The sequence below is a fragment of the Dipodomys merriami genome, unplaced genomic scaffold, assembly GCF_024711535.1.
Source record: "Dipodomys merriami isolate MVZ:Mamm:240054 unplaced genomic scaffold, mDipMer1.0.p SCAF_39, whole genome shotgun sequence".
NCBI lineage: Eukaryota > Metazoa > Chordata > Mammalia > Rodentia > Heteromyidae > Dipodomys > Dipodomys merriami.
In genome coordinates, this window is record NW_027205492.1 from 4,171,454 (window position 1) to 4,197,186 (window position 25,733).

General features: G+C 46.6%; 2 long non-coding RNA genes and 1 other non-coding gene across 3 annotated transcripts; 1 reads left to right on the plus strand and 2 right to left on the minus strand.

The window, feature by feature from the left end:
* Positions 1–4,243: 4,243 nt before the first annotated feature.
* On the minus strand, positions 4,244–12,118 carry LOC138805327 (uncharacterized). Its single transcript, XR_011365489.1, has 3 exons — positions 12,041–12,118; positions 6,504–6,636; positions 4,244–4,355 (listed from the first exon to the last, which is right to left on the minus strand). It is a non-coding gene; the product is annotated as an uncharacterized lncRNA (long non-coding RNA).
* On the minus strand, positions 9,883–10,015 carry LOC138805363 (small nucleolar RNA SNORA66). Its single transcript, XR_011365510.1, has one exon. It is a non-coding gene; the product is annotated as a small nucleolar RNA SNORA66 (small nucleolar RNA).
* Positions 12,119–19,721: 7,603 nt separating the features above from the next.
* LOC138805328 (uncharacterized) lies at positions 19,722–25,478 on the plus strand. Its single transcript, XR_011365490.1, has 3 exons — positions 19,722–19,818; positions 21,352–21,561; positions 25,288–25,478. It is a non-coding gene; the product is annotated as an uncharacterized lncRNA (long non-coding RNA).
* The last annotated feature ends 255 nt before the right edge of the window (positions 25,479–25,733 follow it).

Here is a 25,733-nt window from a genome sequence, read left to right on the forward strand (position 1 = left end):
CGCCCCTGCACGAAGCCCCGCCCTGTGCGGCCCGCCCCGCCTTTCGCCGGAGCCCCCGCTCCGCCCTCTGGCCCCGGCCCTGCATTTCCTGGAATTGTGGACGCCCCTGCTCTCGTGGGGCGCTGTGCACCCAAAAACTTGGGCAGAGCCTCCTGTGGGCAGGGCCACCGCCCCAGCCCTGCCCCCCGCCCCTTCCTGGCTCCTCCAGCGACACGACGACACTTCTGATGCCTCCCAGCCGTCTACTGTGTGCGGCCCGAGCCGGAGGCCGGTGAGATTCCACCCGCCAGACCACGCTCACCGCAGCCCCCCCCCCCCGACAGAAACGACCAGTTAGGGCGATTTAGTGGGGGCCCCAGCTGGGATCCAGGGCCTGCTGGAGATCGCCAGGTTGAAGGGGTTGTGGCTGGAGGGTGAAGCCAAAGAGAGCACCCAGGGGAGAGGACGGCCATCCTGGAGACCCGGGTGACTGGAGAGTCAGGGAGAGGGGACACAGTCACCCCGAAAACCCTTACAGGTGTGTAAAATGTTCACACCAGCGCTGTTCAAAATAAGAGCATTGCCCCCCAAATGCTCATCCACCGGCAGGTGGGTAAATAGGAGGGAATAGTCACACCATGGACTCCAGTTTCTGCATCTTGCTTTCCTATCCTGGCACCTGGGAAAACCTTTCCCAGATCCTAGACCATGGAAATTCTGCTTTCCAGGCAGTTGAGATAATGGGGAGACAGCAAGTCTGTGCTCCTGGAGGTTTTTGTGCACTCCTCCAGAGTGGACCCGCCCTTGCCTGTGAACAGCACCGTGGGCTGTCTTGCCTTCTGGCTTCTGGCTGTTTAGTTGGTAGTAGGCATGGACAGATCATGGACAAGGAGAGGCCAGAGTGCCTTATTCCCTTTCCTTTCCTGCTTAATCACAGGGGCAACTGTCTACTAAAGCCTTGACTCCTAGCAGGCCTACCTCTTCTCCAGGTCCCCTTCTGTCCCTTCTCTAAGGCAACGGCTCCTCTCAGTTTTCATTACCAGCTCCATTTTTCATTCCACCACCCATTGCTGCCCTCTGTGCGCTCCTCTCTCTGGGTTAGAGATTCTGAAACAGCAGAGCCTGGGACAGAGTTTGGCTTGTTTGGGAAGGATCCCAGGTACCTCAGTCCTGGGAGTGCAGAAGTAAGGCAGGGAAGGGGAGTCCATTAAGGAGCAGGATACTATATGGAATGCCTGGGAGATGACAGAGACTATGGCTTGGACTTAACCCAGCTGAAGAGTCAGGAAGCTGGGGGCTTACCCACCCAGTCACCTCTGGTATTATGTGTGTGATCATTGTTTTATGGTACTGGGAATCAAACCCAGTCACTTTTCAGATGCTAGAGAGGCCCTCTAGGCCCCGTCCCCTCTAGTATTGCTAAAGGCTGCTTCCAGGATAGAAAATGACACTCTTACTGGATTTAACATAACCAACTAATCTTGCTAAACTTACTCCTTTGTTTACACAATAGACAGCCAAAAGGCAGGAAGTAGCTTTTTCCATGAACAGTGACACCTGCCCATCCTTGCTATGTAATTCCTTTATTAAACCGGCCTCCATCCTGCAGTTTGAGTGTATCACTGGGATCCTGCTGGGACCCTGAGGGATACAGACTAGTCTGAGCTTCTCTGCAACACACAGTGGGCCCACATCTACTGAGAACTGGGGGGAGGGATGGAGAGAGATGCCTTTCCTTAAATGTTAATGAAGGCACCAGAGATCCGTTGTAAAGCATGCAAGAATTCTAACCAATGGAGCCTTCCTGCAAAATCTGGGTATGGATCTGATTGCAGCCAACAACAAAGAAAACAAAACTGAAAACAGAGAACTAAGGGGAAGGAACACTGGTCAGAAATGTTCTTTGCAGTTTAACCAAGAATTAAGTTGTGACAATATCCTTGGTAACTTAGCTACCAAGGTAGTTGTTAAAAGTTTTGAAGAGGAAGTGCCACATGATGGAAAAAGAAGTAGGCATTCAAGGCAGATAGTTATTAGGGTAACTTAGCTACCACGGGGCACAAAACGTTGTAGAAACATGGCAGAAGGGGAGGGCAGGACAGAGTTCTTGCTTGGATGGATGGCCCCCTCCAGTCCTGGGTTCAAGGCTGAGATACTTCATGTACATCTTAAGGTCATCCTGTGTCAGAAGACAAAGCTTGAGAGAGCCAGGGACAAAAGTGACACTTGTCACTTTGACTGGCCACAGCAGGGTCACATGGCTACGCTGAGTTGCAGGGGAGCCTGGAAGAGGACATTTGAATGTATCTTTCTCCAAGGAAGTCCTTTCATTCATCTTCCCACAGACCTGCTGTCATCTGCCTCACACAAAAAGTCCTGTGAGAATGAAATCACCTTGTTTACTGGAAAATGGATGAAACTGGAGATCATCATGTTAGGTAAAATAAGTTTAAAAAGATGAGTAGCACATGTTTTCTCTCAAATGTGGACTCTGGGCAGGGGGACATGGAAATAGAATATTGGGGAAAAGGAAGGGGATTGGGGTGGTAGGAAGAAGGTCATGTGGGGGTGAATATGATCAAAGAATGTTATATGCATGTATGAAAATGTCCTAATGAAACTCATTGTTTTGTACAACTAACACATACTCTGTGTGTGTGTGTGTGTGTGTGTGTGTGTGTGTGTGTGTGTGAGAGAGAGAGAGAGAGAGAGAGAGAGAGAGAGAGAGTTTTGTGGTCTTGGCTAACTTCCCCAGCCAGGTAACCAAGTGGGCTGGTTCATTTTCTCTCCCATCTCCAGCCCTAGCTCAGGGCCTGGTGGAGAGGAGGAGCTTGGTGTGGGATGGGAGATGATGGAGTTTTAGTAGGCAGTTCCAGACACTGTTGTGGGGGTCCTGAGACAGAAGGGAAGCTATCTGTTCCTCATGTGAATAGGGGGCGGGTGTACAGCTCAGTGCAGGGCTCAGGTGCCTCGGGTGGGTGCTTCTGGGCAAAGATTTTAAGATCAGCTCTTCCCGCCACACACATTTGCATGAAGTATGTCATTATGATGGCCAGTGTTTACTAAGTACCTATTATACACCTGGCATGACAGGAGATGGGCCTTTGTGATCTTACTGGTCCTCTCAGCAGCCCTGTGAGGCAGTGCCCGAATTCACCCCTTGGCTTAGGCAGGAGCCAAGGCTCTAAGCTAGCACCACTGGTGAGAGGTATAGTAGGGTTGAGTCAGAAGGTCCCAGTCTTTGGGCACGTGGTCCCTGGTGATAACCAAGAGAAGGCAGGAGACAGTATGGCAGCCATCCCCAAGGAAGAGCCCAGGGTTTGCATCCCAGGTCCTGCTACGGTCCTGTGTGGCTGAGGGGGGATGGTTGCCCTCCCCTCCTGGTATGTTCAGTACCCGAGTTCCCTGAGCTGGCTGTGCCAGGCACTGAGGACAGGCAGTTAGCCCCACTGGGATTGATCACAGTACAATGGCCCAGTGTAACACTGTGTGACAGTGCATTAAGTGATTCTTCTCCTAGGCTCTTGTTATCTTCCTCTGTGAGACTCTAGCAAAAGGCTAGGAAGGCCTGGAGCCAATGGCTCACGCCTGTAATCCTAGCTACTCAGGAGGCTGAGATCTGAGGATCACAATTTGAAGCCAGCCCAGGCAGGAAAGTCTGTGAGATTCTTACTCCCAATAAACTACTCTAAGTCAGAAGTAGTGTTGTGGCTCAAATGGTAGAGTGCTAGCCTTGAGCACAAAGAGGCTCAGGAACAGTCCCCAAGCCTCGAGTTCAAGCCCCAGTACTAGCAAAAAATAAAAAATAAAAAAAATAAAAAGGCTAGAAAGTCAGAGGGTTGCAAACCCCACTGCTGACAGAGCAGGCCTGGAATGCGGATGGGCATGTGCTCGGCTCTGTGGTTTTGTGCAAGTCCCCGTGAGCCCTGATTTCCTCGTTTGGGAAGTGGGGATTATACACGTGCGTCCTAACCCTGGGATCAGGGGGTATGCATCATCTTGAATGCATGATGGCCCGTGGATAGTCCCCCAGGCTGATGTGCAGACAGAACCTTACAGGATGAAGAGTTGAGTGCTAAGAGGCAGGGCCTGTGGCAGCTGGGGTGGGGGGCGGGAAGACACCCCGTGTAACTGTTGCAGGGCCAGAGTATTAAACCAATGTTTCCAGATCCTCTAGTTACTCAAGAAAAGCCAGAACTTCAGTTTCAATGTTTATAATGTGTTAGAACAGCAGCTTATTCTTCCAATTCTATGAGCTCAAGAAAGCATCTATACACCAGGTGTTACCCTGGGCCTGCAGACTCCATACTGCTGATACATATTTTTGGCGCTGGAGTTTGAACTCAAGGCTTTGCCTGGTTCCTGCTGATTCTGACCTGGAAAGAGAATGGGGGAGGAGGAAGTTGTCCCTTGACTCACCTTTATGAGAGAGATTTAGTATCCCTTGCTTGGCTTGTAGACAACAGAACCCCCAAAATAAAGCCAGCATTGGTGGCTCATGCCTGTAATCCTAGCTATTCAGGAGGCTGAGCTATAAGGATCATGGTTCAAAGCCAGCCTGGGCAGGAAAGCTTGTGAGATTTCTATCTCCAGGGAACCACCAGAAAAGTAGAAGTGGAACTGTGGCTCAAAGTGATAGAGTGCTAAGCTTGAGTGAAAAAGCTTAAGGACAGCACCTTGAGTTCAACCCCACAACCAACAAGGAAGGAAGGAAGGAAGGAAGGAAGGAAGGAAGGAAGGAAGGAAGGAAGGAAGGAAGGAAGGAAGGAAGGAAGGAAGAAAGAAAGAAAGAAAGTCTGTCTCAGAAAGTCTCAGAATGGCAGTCGTTGGGAAAAGATAGAAGTTTCTCTGACTTGTGAAAGTCCAAAAGCTGGCAATGCAAGGCTGGTGTGGCATGGTGGAGCCATGAAGAAGGCTCCTTCCTTCTCTCCACCCTGTCATTTTTAGTGCATTTTTAGAGCATTAGCCATCACATCTGCAGCCCACAGTTGAGAGCCAAAGGAGGAAAACAGCCACCAGTGCCTCCTTCTTTTAAATATATACATCCCAGGAGTTCCTCTCAACTTTTACTTATGAAGTCACACATAGACACATTTATTTGTAAAGGAGACTAGGTAAACGGGGAGATTCTGTTACTAAGGAAGGGGATAGTAGATATTGAAGACAATGAGCCATTCCTGCCACATCAAGTAACCTGGGGAAGGGGGTGGGGAGGATAGTAGAAGGGGAGTTGAGCAGGAAGCCAGATACCTGTCTTGGGATACCTGACTTGGAGTGTCTTTGTGATCAAACAGAAATAAAAGCAAGACAGAACAACCCATGCAAATAGTAAGGACCTCAGGAACTGGCCGAGAAGCTGTCTGTGCCAGGCAGTGCTGAGCCCTATGTGAACACCCCCTTGGATGGCTCTTCCACAGCCTCTCCAGTGGTGGTGGGGAAGAGTCGCCTCCTGTCTGTGCCAGTTCGGGTGAGCGACCTATACATCCAACTGACCCCTGGCCCTTCAGGTTTGGGATCTACCATGGATCTTCAGAGGGGCCTAAGCATTTCTGAAGTTCTGCAAGTTGTCTGTGTCCCAGTGGCAGCTCCCCCAGAGCAGCCAGGCCTCAGCCCCTTGGCCTCTTGTCTGCTGTTATCTCCCCCACAGGGTGCCCGTGTCCCAGGAGATAGATGTCCATTTTTACGAGTTCTGTGTGTCATTTCCTCTGGAATTCCAGAACTAGATAAGTGTGTGCAGTCTCCGGCCAGCGCTCAGCACTCAGGAACAGTGCATAGTGACCCAATCCAGGCTACTCCTTCCTCCTCCAGCTCTGGGGGCCCTCGGGCTTCCAGGAATCTCTGTCTCTCTGTCTCTGTCTCTGTCTCTCTCCTTGTCTGAGCCTGGGTCTGGTTCTGTCCTCATTCTACTCTGTGCCTGTTTCTCAAGGGCAGGGCCCAGTCTCAGTCTTCTATCTCCGCAGGACCAGGCTAGCCTCAGGTGTCCCTGGCAAAGCACAAATTTGTTTTTAGATGAGTGTTTTTAAAGGCCTAAAATTCAAAGCTGAGGGTGAGAGTCAGGAATTTCTATATTGGAATGTCCCAGTTAACATCCCTCTGCAAAGATACATACCTAGTGACTTTGCAATGAAGTCCAAGTTCATGGGAAGTCAGCAAGGGTCTTATCCCTCTGTGAAAAGCTGCTAGAAAGGCATGGAGTTGGGGACAGACATAGTGACCAGCACTTGTGGGTTCTCTCTCTAGATCCTGGCTAAGTGACTGCTGCAGGACCTTGGAATGGGTTGCAAAGGCTTGTTGAATGCACAGCATGCATCTGCAGGCCCCAGCCTCTTTCCCAGTGGGATTCCTAGGGGCTGAGCGCCATGATAACCCGCCAGCCCCAGAGGGAGGAGTTGCATGGTAGGATGAGGATTTCATAGCAAACACCAGCAGTCCCAGGGAAACCCACAATGGTGGGTCAGCCCTCTGAGAATGCTCCTTGCACACCCTCTCTGAGTGCACATGGCCCTACCTGCTCAGCTACTTACCACCCACCATGACCCCAGCTCAGCATGTGGGCTTGGAGCCCTCCAGGATGCCTGCTCCACTCCTCAGCTCCAGACATTTCCAGCTGTGCATCTTTGGGCAAGTTATTACACCTCTCTCTCTTGCTTTTCTCATCTGTAAAACAAGTGTAACACAAGTTCTACTTCTGAGGATTATTATAAAGATTAAGTGACTTTAAAGCACTTTCCATGGTGCCTTGTTGGTAGAGCAAGCTGGACAGGCTACATCCCTTAAATGCAGACATCTGGGGGTCCTGCCAGGCCCAGACTCCAAAGTTTTACCATCTAGTGACACTTTAACCATTTCTATACCACTTTACCCTACTTCCGGTAGACCTGCTGAAACACTAGAGTATAAGTAACTTGAAGACTGCCACTACATCTTATCTAGATATATCCCTGAACAATGACCAATCAATGAATTTCATTAAAAAAATTACTTCTGCTCTTCTTCAGATCATGTTATAGTAAATTAAGGAATGCTCATTAGATGTCCAACCCCTTCTAATTAAGTTACAATAGTAACACATTAATTATTGAACATGAGTTTTAAGTTTATATATTTTAATGTTTAATATAAAAATTATAAGAAACATGGTGGGGGGAGGATTGAGTGGGGGGGGCGGGAGAGGATGGGAAGGGATGGGAAGGGGAAACAAAGGAGGAGGCTACAATGATTGATAAGAAATGTACTCATTATCTTGCCCATGTAATTGTAACCCCTCTGTACAGTATTTTTCACAATAAAAAAAAGAAACTAATTTGAAAGATAGTGTGTATGTGTGCGTTTGTCTGTGTGTGCCAGTACTGAGGCTTGAACTCAGGGCGTGGGCTCTGTCCTTGAGCTTTTTTGCTCAACCACTTGAGCTACAATCCATTTCCAGTTTTCTGGTGGTTAATTGGAGATAAGAGCCTCATGGTCTTTCCTGCCTGGGCTGGCTTCAAACACAGCCCTCAGAGCTCAGTCCTGAGTAGCTAGGATTACAGACGTGAGCCACTGGCTCCTACCCTTACATGTTTTTAAATGAAAGAGTAACTAATTCATAGGTTGCTTAAAGATTGTGTCAAAATATGAGTTTTAGAAAGAAATAGGGGCTGGGAATGTGGTTCAGTGGTAGAGTGCTTGCCTTACATGCAATTCTTCAGCACCATATAAACAGAAAAAGCTGGAAGTAGCTCTGTGGCTCAAGTGGTAGAGTATTAGCCTTGAGCTGAAGAGCTCAGGGACAGTACCCAGGCCCAGACTGCAAGCCCCACAACCGACAAAAAAAGAAGGAAATAGCAGCAACATAGTAAAAAGAAAATCCAGTAACACAAAGTAGGCTATAAAAGTTCGAGAATGGATTTTTGTCGAAGAAAGTTAAAAAGAGGAACTTCCAGAAAGTTAAAAAGAGAAAGAACAGTTTTGTTTAAGGAAAACTTTTATATTATTAAAACTATAGGAAAAAGGAAAGTACTTTTTTGTCCTAAACAGGTAAAAGGTTAAAAAAAGATAATGATGTCGGGTGCTGGTGGCTCATGCCTGTAATCCTAGCTACTCAGGAGGCTGAGATCTGAGGATTGTGGTTCAAAGCCAGCCCCGGCAGGAGAGACCGTGAGACTCCTATCTCCAATAAACCACCAGAAAACCGGAAGTGGCACTGTAGCTCAAGTGGTAGAGCGCTCGCCTTGAGCTGAAGAGCTGAGGGACAGCGCCCAGGCCCAGAGTTCAAGCCCCACTACCGGAAAAAAAAAAAAAAAAAAGATAATGATTTTTTTTTTTTATAATAGCTACTTAGAAACTGGACTATAGTCACATGGAAGAGCACCTTCTTAGCATGTGTGAGGCCCTCAGTTCAATCACAGTATTATCAGGATAGAAAAGGAAGGAAGGAAAGAAGGAAGGAAGAGAGGAAGGAAAATGAAGAAGATGGAGGAGGAAAAAGAGAAAGAGGAAGAAGGAAGGAAAGAAAGAAGAGGTGGAGGAGGGGGAGGAGAAGACACAACATCTCCTTTAGTGAAAAGCCCTGGACTCTTCATTTGGTCCAGAAAATGACTGGGTACCTAGAGGCCAGAGCGTATCTGTGCCTTGACTTCACATCTGTGCCTTGACTTCGCATCTGTGCCTTGACTTCGCTTCTGCCTCCTTTGCTATGAGCCATTCTCCTCTGCATCCCCTTAGATTCCAGAAATAACAGAGCTGATGGATAAACACCTTGTGACAAATCCAATCTGTCCTCCAGGCAGCACTGACTCACTACTTGGTCCTGAGATAATGATCAAGTAGACACTGTGTGACCAGACTTGTTACTTACATGCTTCCCAAAGCATGTGCCAGTACCCTAAACATGGAGTCACTGAACGCTTTTATTCATCTTTCCCAATGTGGCCATGTTGATTAAGTCTCCTTTCACTGTCATTTACCACTGTTCAGCTCTCAGACTGGTAGCTGAGCCTTCTCTATTGAACTCCCAGAGCTGGAATTCTGGTAACAGTTTAGGCAAAGTTGGCGGCTTGTGGAAGAAGAATCTTATGAAAGAAAATATGTGTGTAAGCTGGGCACCGGTGGCTCACGCCTGTAATCCTAGCTATTCAGGAGGCTGAGATCTGAGGATCACGGTTCAAAGCCAGCCTGGGCAGGAAAGTCTGTGAGACTCTTATCTCAAATAAACCACTAGAAAACCGGAAGTGGTGCTGTGGCTCAAGCAGTAGAGTGCTCGCCTTGAGCTGAAGAGCACAGGGACAGCGCCTAAGCCCAGAGTTCAAGCCCCACGACCGACAAAACAAAAGAAAGTGTGTGTGTGTGTGTGTGTGTGTGTGTGTGTGTGTGTGTGTGTGAGAGAGAGAGAGAGAGAGAGAGAGAGAGAGAGAGAGAGAGAGAGAGAGAGAGAGGGAGAGGGAGAGGGAGAGAGAGAGAGAGATGAAGTTGGCTAAAATTAAAAGGAAATAATGTAAACTAGTTTTAAACCAGGCCAGTGTTTCATGCCTATGATCCTAGCTACTCAAGAGTCTGAGATCTGGAGAATCATAGTTCAAGCTAGCTTTGGGCAGAAGAGTCTGAGGACTTCATCTTCAAAATAATCAGCAAAAAGCCAAGCTACAGGCAAGGCTCAAGTGACAGAATACCAGTTGAGCAAGTAGGTCAAACCAGTGAGAGGCCCTGAGTTCCAGCCCTGGTAGCAGCAAAAATGGAAATCAAGCTTTTATAAAAAGCTAAATTACACTAAAATTTAGAAATATTGATTTGCTCTTGTAGGAAATAATGAAAAGGTTTTTCTTTCTTTCTTTTAGGTAAATGGCCTAGGAAACAAAGTACGCTTTATTGAGATATATATATATATATATATATATATATATATTATATTATATTATATTTTTTTCACTCTGTTCTAGGAAGGGAAGAGCCACCTCAGTAGCTTCTGAGGCAAGTATGTTCCCATCACCTCAATTACTTTAGCAATCTTGGTTCCCTCAGCTCCTACTACATTATGCAGAGCTAGTGATCGAGTTTGCACTATTGATATAATTTTTGTGTTACCATTAGTTAAAAACCCGGTCTTCTTAATATTGAAAGTTAAATTTTTATTAGGGTTGCATAGCCTTTTATATTTGTGTTTCTAAATCTTCTTTTTTTACTAGTGCTGAGATTTGAACTCAGAGTCTCACACTTGCTATGCAAGTACTCTATCATTTGAGCCATACTTCCAAGTCTAAAATAAGTTTTTTATTTAGAACAAACTTTGTAATTTCTAGAGTGTCCTTAAGAAATAGGGACAGATCAGGAAACAGATAGGAGCCAAAAGGAAGAAATGAAAGAAACACAAGAAAAAAAACACAAACAAATAAGCAAAACAATGAACAAGAACTCACAAGCTATCAGCTGCATAGAATATGGGACCTACACACAGGATCTGATAACCATCAGACCATCTGCCTGTAACAAGAAAACAAACTTCAGACCTCACATCTACCTTTCCAACCTACATCTTGACATGACAAAGAGATACAATACAGTGTTTTTTGTTAAATGATCCTAGTTAAAAATAATCTATGTAATCTTGTGCCATGTCCCCCAGATTTAGTAGAAAATCCTGTGAAGTAGGTCTATCTTGAGAAGCCCATGATCCTTTTGTTGTTGTTGTTGTTATTAGTTGTGGGGCTTGAACTCAGAGCCTGGGTATTGTCCCTGAGCTCTTTTTGCTCAAGGCTAGCTCTCTGCCACTTTGAGCCACAGCTCTACCTCCAGTTTTCTGGTGGTTCATTGGAGATAAGAGTCTCACAGACTTTGCTGCTCTGGCTGGCTTTGAACCATGATCTTCAGGTCTCAACCTCCTGAGTAGCTAGGATTGAGGCGTGAGCCACCAGCACCTGGCTCTCACACTCCTCTTAAGTGTACTTTTACTCCATAATTGAACTTCCTTCCAATTCTTCACTGGTTTCATCTCAGAATTCTTTCCCTGACATTGACAAGAACCTCAAAACACTAGGTAGAGGCCTCTCTGGTCTCTGTCTCTAAGACCTCCTGGTCTTCACCTCCAACAACACTTGAAAGTTACATGACACATGTCCAACTTCAATTCCTATGAATACATTACTAGTATGTGTTCCAAAATCATCTGAAATACCTAAACATCTGATAAGTCTATAATTCCCATGATAAAAATACCATATGTCACAGAAATAGCAAATATCTTTGCCTATTGTACATGCTTATCAGATCTGAAATCATGGACTACTTTAGGCCTTGTTCACAAATTGCTTTACTCTGATTCCCTTTTCAATCATTTTGCAAACTATGATCCTAAGGTCTTCATGGAGGATTATGGAAAGAACTGTGACAAATATATGTTTCTGGTAACTTGGAGATCATTGCATTGGCTAATTCAGTGGTCCATGACAATACTAGACAGTCTCAGGTAGAGAACAATTAATTAATGTGAGACTGAATGAACTGATAGTCTCTATGACCTATCAGCTCAAATCCCCAAAGATGAAATCTGGCTGGACTTCCAACTCAGAGCATAAAAAGACTAAGCTTTCCCTCAATCCTTTAAATTCCCTGGGAGGGGCATTTATTCATCTTGGACCTGACTTGCCTATCGATACCAGTGCCTCCCTCTCCTCCTTAAATTCCCTGCCAGACTCCCTCAAGTACAATGCTCTTGACGGCTGACCTCAGCAAGGCTAAGACAGGATTTCAGGGTTTTCTTTTCAAATTTTTCTGGTTTGCAGTGTCTGCTGTTTCTGCTAGATTAAATGGCTTGTCTCTTGTGTATTCTCATATTGCAGAAAGCCCACTGAAACCACAGTAGGGCAGAACGATGACTGGACATGATCCAGGAACTTGCTGTGCCTTCCTAGTAATGAGGGTTTACAAGAAACACACTTGATCAATAATTAACCATCAATGCTTTCAATGGAAAGATCTCGATCATAAGAGAAGCATGAAGACACAAATAAAGCAAAGGGGTCCACAAGTTCCTATCAGGCTTGGCAGACATAGGTTCCCCCTTACCATCTCCTTTATTTGAATACTTAACCATTTCCTTGTAGACTTCTGGAATGCCGCATTACTGCTAGTAACTATGTCTAACCTGAGATGTGTACCGCACGTGAGCAGCCAATGCTTGTCACCAAAGCAATTGTGACACCACTTTCTGTGATCCCTGCTCTATGACACCAGGGCTGGGGACACTATTGCCAGAGTAGTTATTCTGGGCATAAGACTCCATCTTTTTCCAGGTAGGCAACTGACTCTTGCCTCAAAGAACATCCTTCTTGGGCTGGGAATGTGGCTTAGTGGTAGAGTGCTTCCCTAGCATTCATGAAGCCCTGGGTTTGATTCCTCAGTACCACATAAACAGAAAACATCAAAAGAATCTCAGGGACAGTGCCCAGGCCCTGAATCGAAGCCCCAGGACTGGCAAAAAAGAAGAGAAAGAAGCTCCTTCTTTTTTCCTGCTTGTGGGAGCTTCTGCTTGAGGTCAAGCAGAAGCTTGATGTCTGGGGTCCCAGTGCACATGGGATTAGCAGTGTGTTTGGGGCTTTGAAGAGCAGGTGGCATGTATCATAGAACACATCCATGGGATCCAGATTCTTTTTCCATAATGATTACATGAATCTTCCTAGACAATCACTCTACCACTAAGTTACATTCCCAGCCCACTACATTACGATTCCTGCAAAAAGTAAACCTAATGTTTTAATATTTGCCTACCCTTTTGAGTTGAATTCAGCTACCAAATGAGTTTCAGTGCTAAATTTGTACTGTTTTGTCCTGTTTTTGTGCACATCTGCTAGGACTCATTGCTCCCTGAGGACAGCTCAGAGGAGGTGTCACAGCCCCTCTGGCTCCCAGAGCTTTCTGAGCACACTGTGAAGGTCGAGGGACAGTCTCTCTTCTGATGTCCCCCTGCTCCTCTTGGCACAGTGGCAGTGGCTGGCAGTGGCTAGCAAGGAGGAGTAGATTGTAAAATCAAGTCTGAGGGCCTTTTCCAGCCTAAGCTGGTAGAACTATCTGGTTCCCCACTGTGGGAGGGGGTGGAGGTTGTAGGGCCTTGTTGACCAGCTGTGTTTCTAGCAGCTTCCAGGCAGTTGTCTTATCTGGATAAGGGAGATAACAGAGCCCAGAGAGGCTCTGTGGCCTTTCACCGTCCCCTGGGTGTACACGACCATTTCTGCAGCAGAGAAGTGCAGGAAGCTTCTTGGGTTGGGATGGGTTTTGTCTTGCCAGCGAGTGTTGTTTCAATAGGCACGGAAGGAGTTGTCATGGTTTGGAGAGGGCAGGAGCCTGTCCCCGCTCCCTCCACACCCCGACACAGCTACTGGGAGGGGTTCATACTCCCCAAGTGCCCTCCAACTCTGCCAACACAGGAAGGGCCCAGCCACCTCCACCTGGGATTCGTTTTGCAAGTTCATTCATTTTGAGATCAGCTTGGGAGGAAAACATGGCTCCTGTTTCCTGCCTTTAAGGTGTCAGCAATCAAGAATATGGGTTCTCTCTCACGACTCAGAGAGAGGCTGGGGGTATGGCTCAAAGTGTTAGAGTGCCAGCCTAGTGAGCTTGAGGTCTTGAATTCAAAACAACAACAACAAAACCTCCCCCAAAAAAGACCTCCCCAAAAAGATGAAGAAAGACAAGAAGGAAGAGGATGGGGCCTGGCCTTTCCAAGGATCCTTTCCCAGGGTCCAAAGTGGGCCAGCAGGGGTTCACATTCATCTCCTGAGCCCAAGGAGCCCTCCCCTGGATCTCCTGCATCTGCCCAGCAACAGGGAAGACTAGAGCACTTCAGGGCAGATTTTAAGGTCCAGGCAAGAGAGGTGCAGCTGCATGTTACTGCCGATCACATTCCCCGGGTTGCAATGTGTTCTCACAGGCTAAGTACCTACAAGGGAGGGTGGGAATGTCACCTGGGGACTATCTGGACCAGGAAGGAAAATATAAGGGCTTGGTGAAAGTTTACCAGTGTCTGCCACAGCTGAGATGTTATGTGACCTCTCATTCATTCATTCATTCATACTTGGGATGGAATCCAGAGAGCTTTTGGTATGCTAGGCAAGTGCTCTTCCCCTGAGCCCTACTCTCCAGCCTCTAACTTCATCTTTTATCGAGAAATTCCAAATTTAAAAAGATATTTTGTGGATGAAACATGACTAGTGTTTGACCTACTTGCATCACAGGCTTGCAGTCTATGATGTATAGGTGAGCAAGTTGTGCCCACATGAGCTACAATTCTAGAGACAAGGCCAGGGACAGGCGAGGTGGTGGCTCCAGTTATTCGTGTATTTACAACATCATTTAACAAACACCTACTGAACTCCTGCTCTAGGCCAGGCACCGTAGGGTCTCACAGCCAGCGAGGATACCCAAAAACAGCAGACAAAAAAAATACTGTTCCTGGGGCTGGGAAGGTGGCTCAGTGGTAGAGCGCTTGCCTTGCATGCATGAGGCCTTGGGTTCGATTCCTCAGCACCACATAAGCAAAAAGAAAAAAGCCAGAAGTGGCCCTGTGGCTCAAGTGGTAGAGCGCTAGCCTTGAACTGAAGAGCTGAGGGACAGTGCCCAGGCCCAGAGTTCAGGCCCCACAACCAGACCAAAAAAAAATACTGTTCCTTCATTTGAAGAGCTCAGTTATTTTTATTCCTGTCTGGACAAATGGTGTTAGTTAGTCCTGGGCACTGTCCCTGAGCCTCTTTATGCGCAAGGCTAGTGCTCTACAACTAGAACCACAGCGCCACTTCCGGCTTTTTTAGGAGTAGTTTATTAGAGGTAAGAGTCTCACAGACTTTCCTTCCCTGGGCTGGCTTTGAACTGTGATCCTCAGATCTCAGCCTCCTGAGTAGCTAGGATTACACTGCCTGGCTCAATAGTGTTAGACTTTAAAACTGAAGTTTAAGAGCTAGGGTGTGGCTTCATGCTAGAGCAGGGAGTTGTAGAACACATATGGAAAGCTGGAAATAGGGTTCCATCCCCATCAATGCAGGAGGAGGAGGAGGAGGAGGAGGAGGAGGAGGAGGAGGAGGAGGAGGAGCCTAATTCCTCACGAGATTTCTTCTTTAAGTCTCAGAGGACCTCTCAGTTGCTTCCCATCTCGGGCAGCTACTGTCTAGATGACCCTAGCAGGTCACTTCAGCCTCTGTGCCTAAGATTGGTCTATGTGGCACTGCTCAATGCCTACTAAGTACAAAGTGCTCTGGGCAGATGTGCCCTCTTATCTCTACAGGGCTGATAAGGGCATGGAGTGTAGGCAGCTCCCTATCCTGAAGGCCATCTGCAAGAAATGATACTGGGGTGGCATGGGCTCACTGGTGGCAGGCACTGCGCCAAATCTGTGGTCAGGGTGGGGAGTCAGGATTGCATTCTGGGAGAGGCAGACTTAACAAAGTCATGAAGCTTAAGCCTTAAAGCCATTCCCTTGCCAAGCACCTTCCTGCGACCTGGGTGGGACCCAGTGCACTCAGAACCCCGTGCTACTGTAGAATTTGCCTAAATCGGGTCTTGTTGACAAGAATGGATTGAAAATGCTGCCTGTCCACTCCACCTTCCCTGCCTGTCACACACTGTCACTTTTTGGGTATTGATGGGGTGGTAGGGATGGTGGTTTGGGGGATCTAGCTGAGGGAAAGTTGTCATGGAATAGTGTCATCAATGAAAGGCATGAAGTAAAAAATGTCACTACAAAGAGCACACTGACAACAAACAGGCTAATAAGTAGTATCAGTTCAGAGAATTCTTAAGACGGATAATCAAGGAAGGATAAGAAGCCTTTTAGCTTATGCTTACTTATTGTTTGATTTTGCAGTGCTAGGGATAGAATCCAGGCTTTGTACATGCTCAAACCAGGCTGACAACCATTGTCTCACACTTGTTTCATTTATTTTTTGTAGTTTTTGTTGTTTTGCTTTGCTTTGGGTTGTTAATAGGAGATGAGTCTTACAGATTTCCCTGCCAAAACTAGCTTCAAACCTTCTGAGTAGCTAGGATTACAGGCATGAGTGTAAGTTTTATATGAAAGAAATTTGATATTCTTTTTCTAAATTTGATAATCCTAAAATTTTATAACATTAACAATAATGAATAGAGCAGCTGAAGGAAGCTATTCTAAAATATCAGAAAAAAAAATCCAGTTGGGCACCAGTGGCTTATACCTGTAATCCTAGCTCCTCAAGAGGCTGAGATCTGAATATCCCAGTTCAAAGCCAGCCAGTACAGGAAAGCCCATGAGACTCTTATCTCCAATAAACTACTCAGAAAAGGCCAGAACTGGAACTGTGGCTCAAGTGGTAGAGCACTAGCCTTGAGCACACAGAGGCTTAGGGACAGTGCCCAGGCCCTGAGTTCAAGCCTCAGGACTGGCAAAAAAAACCCCAAAGAACACAAAAAAAAAAACCATAAAAATTTAAAAATCCAACCAACTATACTAGAGAAAGGATGAGATTATCTTCATGTATTTTTTTTCCAGAAAACGACATTCCAAAATGAGATCCTATGATGCACTTATCCTAAAAAGTATACTACTGAAATATAGGAATGGAAATTAGTATAGCGGTATATCACATTAATGTAAAGTTTAATTGATATAATTTATGATATAAAGTCAATATCATATAAACCTTAGTTTATTATCATTATAGAACTTAACATGTTTGACAGCATGTCATTAGCACATTATAAACCCTTGCTGGTTGTATTGCCAAATAGGAGAAGAATCTTAGGCTGAATCCACAGAGTCTCAGGCCAAAAAAAAGGAGCCAGTCCATAATATGTCCTTCAATTTCCCCTTGGAATCCTCACTTGGCTCTATTTACCTCCCGGGAGTGAGGCGCTCACTTGGGCTCCAAGTCTTGTAATATCATGGGTGAAAACTCTGGCCGTGGGAAGTTCTTCTGTTAAGCTGACTACCATGTGTGTGGAGTTTTCCCATGCTCCTCCTTGTCTGCAGATCAGGGCCCCAAGGATAGCTGGCTATTTCTCTACATCTCATGATAATTCTGCTGACACTTGGGAAGCGGGGCTCACTGGCTTGGTTCTTGTTTTCACTTTCAAAGCAGAACCCTCCTTGCCCCTAGCTCAAGAATGCACCTTCTACTAACACACAGGAGAGGGAGGAAGGCTGAGGATGGTGTTATAGAAGGTAACGCACATTGAGTGCTATGTGCTAGGCCATGTACTTGATCTTGATAGCCGTCCCCGGAAATGGGCAAAATGAGGAAGCCCAGCTAACAGATGAGGAATCTGAGGCTACAGGAGACTAAATCTGCAGGAGACTAGATCACAGAGCATACAGTGGTGTAATTGGCCATTTTGACTACAGAGACCCTGTTCTCAATCACCACATTCAATGGCTTAGAATTAGGAGATTCTGCACGTGTAGATAAACAAGATATCAAGTTCACTTATAATCCCATTCATCAGGAAGGCTCAGCAATTATGACTGTGCATGCACCTAATAACAAGACTTCAAAGTACATAGAGCAATACTTGATAGAATTAAAGGGAGAAATACAATTATAGTTGGGTTTTCAATATCTTTTTCAGTTTTTTAGTTGTAGTTAAAATATGCATAACATAAAATTTGCCCTCTCAACCATGGTTTTTTAAAATAGTTTTTATTGAGATTAAGTGATTACATAAATTTCACAAATTTCACAGCATTGTGGGATAGTGATTCTTACTTAAAGTCACAAACACATTTTAACCTTCACAAGGCCAATTGTCATTATCATGGTCTATAAAGTTTGTGAATTCTATAAGCTTTGACAATACAACTCTCTCAACCATTGTTAAGTGTGCGTTTGGCAGTGCTGAGTTCATTCATATTTGTCATGGACGCGTCTCCCAAACTCTTTTCATTTGGCAAAACTGAAACTCTGCACCCATTGAAGCAAACACACCTCATTTCCCTTCCTGAATCTCTAGAATTCTGTCCTGTCTCTATAGCTTGGACAGGTCCGGATTCCTCAGGTAACTGTGTTATCCAACACCTGTTTTCTGTGACAGGTGTGTTTGAATTGCCTATTGTGTCCTCAAAGTTCCTCCACATGATGGGTTGTATCAGAATGCACTTCCTTTTAAATTTTTTTTTCTGGTCCTGGGGCTTGAACACTGGGCCTGGGTTCTTTCCCTGAGTTTTTTTTGGGTTTTTTTTTGGTCGGTCGTGGGGCTTGAACTCTAGGTTTGGGCGCTGTCCCTGCACTCTTCAGCTCAAGGTGAGCACTCGACCGCTTGAGCCACAGCACCACTTATGGTTTTTTCTAGTGGTGTTTAGGAGTTTCACAGACTTTCCTGCCTGGGCTGGCTTTGAACCAAGATCCTCAGATCTCAGCCTCCTGAGTAGCTAGGATTACAGGCGTGAGCCACTGGTGCCTGGCCTTTCCTTGAGTTTTTATGCTCAAGGCTAGCACTTGAGCCACAGCTCTACTTCTGGATTTTTTTGTGATTAATTGAAGATAAGAGTCTCACAGATTTTCCTGCCAGGGCTGGCTTTGAACCACAGTCCTCAGCTCTCAGCCTCCAAGCTAGCTAGGGGTATAGGTGTGAGGTGCTTGGTGGGCCTTCCCAATTAAGGTGGAATGGCAGACAGTTGTATGGCATAATCCTATGAAATACTAGTTTCTGAAGCTCCAAGAAGACCAGGAATGGGCAAAGAGCCATGGGCACATGGGAGAGTTGATATTTGGAGCCACCAGACCCCACTGCTGTCTGGGAGGGAAGCAAGTCAAGGCTTTGGTAAACAGAGACCCACCCCAAAGACAGAGGCACAGATCTGCCCTCGCCCTACAGCCTAGCTCACACCTTGACCCCTCATAGACCCTGCCCAGCCCCAGCCAGTTCCTGTGAGAGGTCAGGCTGTGTCTGCTGCAGTGACTGCAGAGCAGGATCTGTCCAACGGAGCTAGGCCCAGCCGGGTGCCCAGTGCGGCAGCCAGCCTTTGTCCTCCCTCCCGCCCTGCCCCTACCTTCCCAACCCACCAGAAAGCTGGGTCCCCAGCTCTCAATGCCATTGTAATAACAGCCATTCAGAGCTGCTCGGCCCTGCACGCTTCACCAGACACACTCCGGGGCCCACAGGACCCTCACAATGGACTGAGGGGTGAGGGGAGGGGAGAGAGAAACTGGGTAGATGACCACTTTAGAGGTGAGGGGACCAGGGCTTAGCAGAACAATGGACACAACTGCCTAGAGAACCACCTAGAAACCCTGTGTGGCTAGAACAAGGTGAGAGCCAAGAACCACAGGATGTAGGATGGCGACACGGGCACTGACAAGATGGTGTAAGGCCTTGTGGACCATGAACAGGGCTCTGACTTCTATTTTTCTAAACATCTGTGGAAGAATTTGTGTGTGGGGTTTGAACTTGGGATCTTATGCTTTGACTTAGCTTTTTTGCTCAAGGCTGGTATTCTACCACTTGAGCCACATTTCCATATCCAGCTTTTTAGTGGCTAATTAGAGATAAGAGTCTCTTGGATTTGTCTACCTGGGATGGTGTAGACCTTTAATCCTCACATTTCCAGACAGTGGCGTAGCTAGGATTACAGGTGTCAGCCACTGGTGCCGGCTTAAGAAATCTTATTGACACAAGAAAAATATTCATAATGTATGCCATGAGAGAAAATCCTCCACCCACCTCTAACTTCACCCCTAACTATGCAGGCCAGCCTTAATTACACATTCTGATCCTGTTAGTTCCCTTAAGGTCCCCCTGCCTTGATTGCCCACTGAGAGACACTTCCTCCACGGTAAGACACTACACCAGCCAGCTAGAGGATCTGTCTGCATCTTCTGGAGTTCAGTAGACGAAGGAGACAGTTAAATAGTGAGTATGACTGGTACCCTGAGCAGGGACCCATTGAGGGGGATGTGTGGAGGGAGGCTCTGCCCCAGTCTGTGGCCTGGGCGTAGATCCCAGGGTGGAGGCAGTGGAGGGGAGACCTGGCTAAAGCAGTCAGCCAGGCTGGCAGAAGGACCAGGAAGAGAGTAGGAAGTGAATTCCAGGATGAAGTACAGCCAAGTGCAAACACCTGAGAAGAGAGCCAGGAGCTTTACCGTGGATGACCGATAGGGCACAAGCAGCACCGTACCTCTTTGTGCCTGTGTATTATTTCCATACACTACCACTGGGAAATCCTGAGAGCTTCCTGGTGGACAGGCATGAGCACGGTCTTAAAGGAGTTGGGTTGGCCTTGTTTGCAAACCAGTTCCAAGGCTTCTGGGATAGCCCTTCGCTGGGTTTCTCCCAGTGTGTCCCTAAACAGGGAGATCCTGGGAGAAGGCCTGATGGAGAGATGAAGCTCTGGCCATGTACTCTGGCTGGCCAGGCTAGATAATGGCCAGGTGAGAAGAGCCCTTTGGGGCCTGTCGGAGAGGGGGAGAGGGTGGCGCTTGCACATTCTCTTGGATGTCTGTCTGTCTATCTGCCCAGTCACTCTGGTGTATCAGCTTCTGATCTTCCAAGGAAACAACAATACCTCAATTTGAAATAAGAGTTCAAATCACAGATCAGTCACTAAGAAGCTGGGCAGTCTTAGGCTAAGTTCTCAGGTGCTTTGGACTTATCTCTTCATCTGGGGGAAATGACCTTATTAATAGAGTTAGGAAAGACAAATGAGGCAGACAAGACTTACCTGCCTCATAGCTGGTGCTCTGAAGATATGATGGCACACACTTTCATTGTCACCTGAAGTCTCCATCCTTTTTAAACACGTGGCTGAGATAAAATTCAAGTGTCCATCAATGTTCTTACTTCATGTGTAGATTGATGTATATAGAGCTTCACCATCCCCAAAGAAACCCTATCTCCATTAGCAGGCATCCCTGTGTCCCTGCACACCTCTCTCTAGTCCCTAGAAACAACCAATTTACTCTCTGTACCTATGGAGTTCCCTATTCTAGGAAGAGGGAATGGAATGGAATCCTGTAATAGGTTTTTGTGAGACATTTCTTTCACTCAGCATACTGTGTTCATCCATATTGTAGCATAAATTAGTACTTCATTTATTGCTGAATAATATTCCATTGTATGGATAGTCCACTTTGGGAGGGAGCAATGGCTGGTACTGGGGCTTGAACTCAGGGCCTTGTGCTCTGGCTTGGTTTTTGTTGGTTTCTTTTCAGTCACAACTGGTGCTCTACTTCTCGACCTACATCTCCAACTCCAGCTTTTTGCTGATTAATTAGAGATGAGTCTCTTGAGTTTGTTCTGCTTAGCCTACCCCTGAATGGAGATCCTCAGATCTCAGTTTCCTGTGTAGCTAGGATTATAGGTGTGAGCCACTGGTGCTCATTTTAGACTACATTTAATACATCTGTCAGTTGGTGGACTGCGGGTTTTGTGTCTTTTGGTTTTTAGGAGTCATTCTGCTTTGGACATGTGTGTGGACATAGATACTGAGATCTGAAGACATGGAAACAGTGGTGGTGAGAGCAAGCTGAGGATTACAAACAAGATAGATAAGCCTCCTGTATCTGGATCTCAACTTGCGCTTACTGACTTGAGCCAAAGGGAGCTAGCACTGACCAGAGATGTCCCAGCTACCAACTTACGCAAAAGAAACAGCAGGTTTGTATTGATCTTGCAGGGAGGGTCTATCATTTAGTAGTTGTCTATATCAGGTCATGAGCTTAGGTCTGAGTTAGGTTTTTTTTTGTTGGTGGTGGTCATGGGGCTTGATCACAGAGCCTAGGCACTGTCCCTGAACTTTTGTCTAGCACTCTACTACTTTGAGCCACAGTTCCACTTCCAGGTTTTTGGTAGTTGATGGGAGATGAGTCTCATGGACCTCCCTGCCCAGACTGGCTTTGAACTGTGATCCTCAGATCTCAGCCTCCTGAGTAGCTAGGATGACAGGCGTGAGCCATCAGGGCCTGGCTCATGTTCCTTTTTGTGTGTGCAGACATCTGGGCATTGCGCTTGGAGGGTTGGTAGGCAATGTGCTCCACCTGGGAACTGCTGAGTTAGCACCCATACAATCGTTTGTGTAAATGTCCTGGCTGAAGGACTTTCAGTGATTGTGCAGGTTAGAAGATACCGATTGGCCTAGGCCAATGGTCAGTAGGCCAAGTAATCCCATATTACAGTCTTAGATAAAACATTTCCACAATGATCACATGTCCATATGCAGAGCTGAGTGGAGTTGAACTTCTGAGGCAGCAAAGGGACCAGACATAACATGAAGACAGAGAGCTGAGCCTTTGATCTTCTGTTTTCCACCTACCCAGTCTCTGTGCCTTCTGCCCAGCAATGGGGCACCTGTGCTACCTGAAGACTTCCTTAGGTGAACAGTGTCATGCTCAGCCAGGTAACCAACACATAGAGCTAGCACATAGAGCTAGAGGGCTCATTTTGTTTTTCCTGTAGGGACAACTCTCCCCGCCCCCCCACACCTTTATTGTTCATGCAGCCATCTTTACTTGATTGAGATTGGTTGAGTCATAAAGTATTCCTAGTCTATAAATACTCTGGCCTCATGGCCTAATCTGGTATTTTATGATAAGCTACTGAGAGACTACAAAGATAAAGGCCAAAGAAACCGCCCAATCATGCTTCCAACAAGTAAGCAGATTAAGCCCTAGAGGTTAAGGGTTAAGGTCTAGGTTAAGGATCTAGAGTTTGTCTTTTGCCCCTTTACGATGGTTCTTGCCAGTTTCAGACATCCATTTTCATTTTTTCTGAGGTATATACATGGGAACAGAATTGCTAGATCATAGGTAACTCTGTGTTTAACTCTCTCTCTGTGTGTGTGTGTGTGTGTGTGTGTGTGTGTGTGTGTGTGTGTGTGTGTGTGGGTATGTGTGTACTGGGGTTTGAACTCAGGGCCTTGAGCTCTTGCTCAGTGTTTTTTTTTCCCCCATGCTCTAATACTTGTGCCCTACCCCCACTTGTGGCTTTTTAGCTGGGTAATTGGAGACAAGAATTTCTCAAATTTTTTCTGTCTAGGCTGGCATTGAACCATGATCCTCAGATCTCAGCTTCCTAAGTAGCTAGGATTGTTGGTATGAGCACTAGCTCCTGGCTTTGTCTGTCTTCTTGGTGGTAGCTGTCTTCACAGGTGGGTGGTGGTATCTCACTGTGGGTTTGATTGGCATTTCCTTGATAGCTCATTTCCATCTTCTTCAACAAAACCCCATTTGTATTCAAGAGGATAAATCCTGGGATACCCCAATCCCAATTTGGAAACACAAACCTACTCCTAAGAAAGAAGGGCATGGTAAGTAGGGGAAAAGAGATGTCCGTTAATGCTGCAGAGTGTAGTGCAAATCACAGAACTAATTATCTATGACATCTAAAGATTATAACAATTATAGCCCATTTAGTCATGGCTTACAGAAGTTTCTAACACATCCAAATACTTTTGTTGTTTGTTGCTTGCTTGCTTGCTTGTTTTTGAGATTGCAGTGTTATCCAGGGACTAGTCTCTAACCCATGGACTCACGTGATCCTCCCATCTCCGTTTCCCAAGTGACTGGGACTACAGGTGTGTACCACCATGTCTATGCATCCAACTGTGTTTTAAGCACCTGGATGCCAAGCTCTATAGCAGCTTGGGAGCAAAGGTTAGGGGAAAAAAACCCAGTAAATGGGAAACCCTAAGTAATTGGGAGTGACGGGCATTGGTTGGGTGATGAGTTCCCCACCATTCCCCTCCTCTCAAATTCCCCCTCCAGAAGCTGAGCAAGGACATGCCATCGGCGTCCACATTTCCTGTACACATGGGCTCATGCTTGCACCCATCCACATCTGCACCCTGGACACACTCAGAAACACACACACATACTTGTATGCGCGTGCGCACACACACACCTTCTAATGTTTCCAGCATATGCTGCTTATCTCCATGTACCCACAATCTACCTAAGATTAGGAATGGGGTACAGTTAAAGGGGACAAAGTCCCATTTTGCCTTCTCCCTGCACCCTCAAATCTGCGAGCCGTTTGCCAGCAGGTGTGGGCAAGCCTGGGTGGGGCCCAGACAAGTGGCTACAGGCTCACAGGATAAAGATTACTTTTCACTGGCAACAGAGCTACCACACTTCCTCACTGGAGCTACAGTTACCAAGGGGCCTCGCCTGCTGGGCAGCGCTCCAGCCAGAGGGCCTGGTCCAGGCCCCAGGAGTCCCAGCACGTCAGAAGTTGAGGCACACACTGAGCTGGGAGCCCCGGGGATGAAGGACCAGTGCAGGGCCTGGGTGTGACTCCTACAAAATGAGCTGGTTTGACAAATGGGGTGAAGATGAGAGAGCTGGGGACCGGCAGTGTGTGAAAATCACTTCCTTGGGATCTGGAGTCTGCCTGTCCCACCTGGGTCCTACAAGGTAGGAAACATTGAGCAAGTCACATCTCCCTGAGCTTCAGTGTCCCTTGCTTGTAAACTGCATACAAGCCATTCTTTTGCCCACAGAACAAGTCACCATGAGGACTTACTATGTGACAGGTATGGAATGGGCACCGTGAATAACCACACAGAGGAAGGAAAATCTGAAAAGAGCTGGCACAAAGTAGGTGTTCCAGCAGCTTCCTCCCTCCCCTGCCACTATGTTACAGAATGGTTAGAGAATGGGATCAGGGCAGAGGTGTGTCACCCCTAACAGCTACAAACTTCATTTTTGCCAAGCTGAAGCTCACACAGAGGCTGGCCCAGGGGGCTCAAATGAAAAGCGTGAATGAGTGACAGTATTGTCACGGGAAAAAGTCAGATTACCTTGTCACATACTTCATCAATGCACAGCCATACAGGTAGCCCTGGCCATGTCTCGGCATATATGTATTCTTTTCCTTGAAACAATACAAGTTCTTTATCTAGCAAAGGTAACTCATGGTCAGAGAAGTCTAGGCACCTGTGTAAGGTCACACAGACAATATGACAAGCCAGTTTGAGAAGCCTGAGCTACTTGCCCACACTGTCCTGGGCTGGGGGATGCAGCCAGGGCTGGACTGTGGGGCCTTGGGCCTGATGATGCAGCTCAGTGAGCCCTTGTGGGTCAGCACAGCCTGCCCTCATCACTGGATGCTGGCCCTGGGAGAGGAACCTACTGCTTCTTTGCGGGACAGGGACAGGTTAGGATCCCCTAGGAAGGCCCGTTTTAGCAAACGCAGAGCATTGGCTGGTCAGGGTTGTGATTTCTGGTGCCCTCTGGAGGACAAATGGAGCAAGTGTCTAGCTCTTTCTGGAAGCTGGTGGCGGAAGTCAATGGACTGTTGCTAATAATTACAATAACAGTGGCTGCCAGTGAACGGGTACTTACACATGCAGGTGTTTTTATACCTAATCTGATTTAATCCTTGCAGCTACAAACTGGAGCATTATTACCTTGTTATATAAACAATCTGAGATGTGGAAATGAATTCCCAAGGTCATGCAACCCAGCGGTGGAGGGCTGGGAATGAACCATTGACCATCAGGAGGAAACTGTGAGTAAGGAAAGATCCCTGGGCTGGAAGTGAAGTTGGACACAAGGTGGTTGACCACAAGGCTAATGAGGCTTCCAGACTCTTCCCTCTCCTTTTGCCTTCCAAGCAACTCTCCTATGTCTTTCCATGGTCATGTGTTTCATAAAATTTGCAAAACCAAGGTATTTTGGTTGCAATTACCTAAAACCATTGTCTCTATGCTGGTACCTAGAATCGTACCTTCACATAGTAGCTGTGTGTTAATAACTTCGTTTTATGTCTAAATTGTATAGTGTGTTAGCTGAGTGGAGGGATGGATGGAGAAAAAAATGAATGTGGTGGCA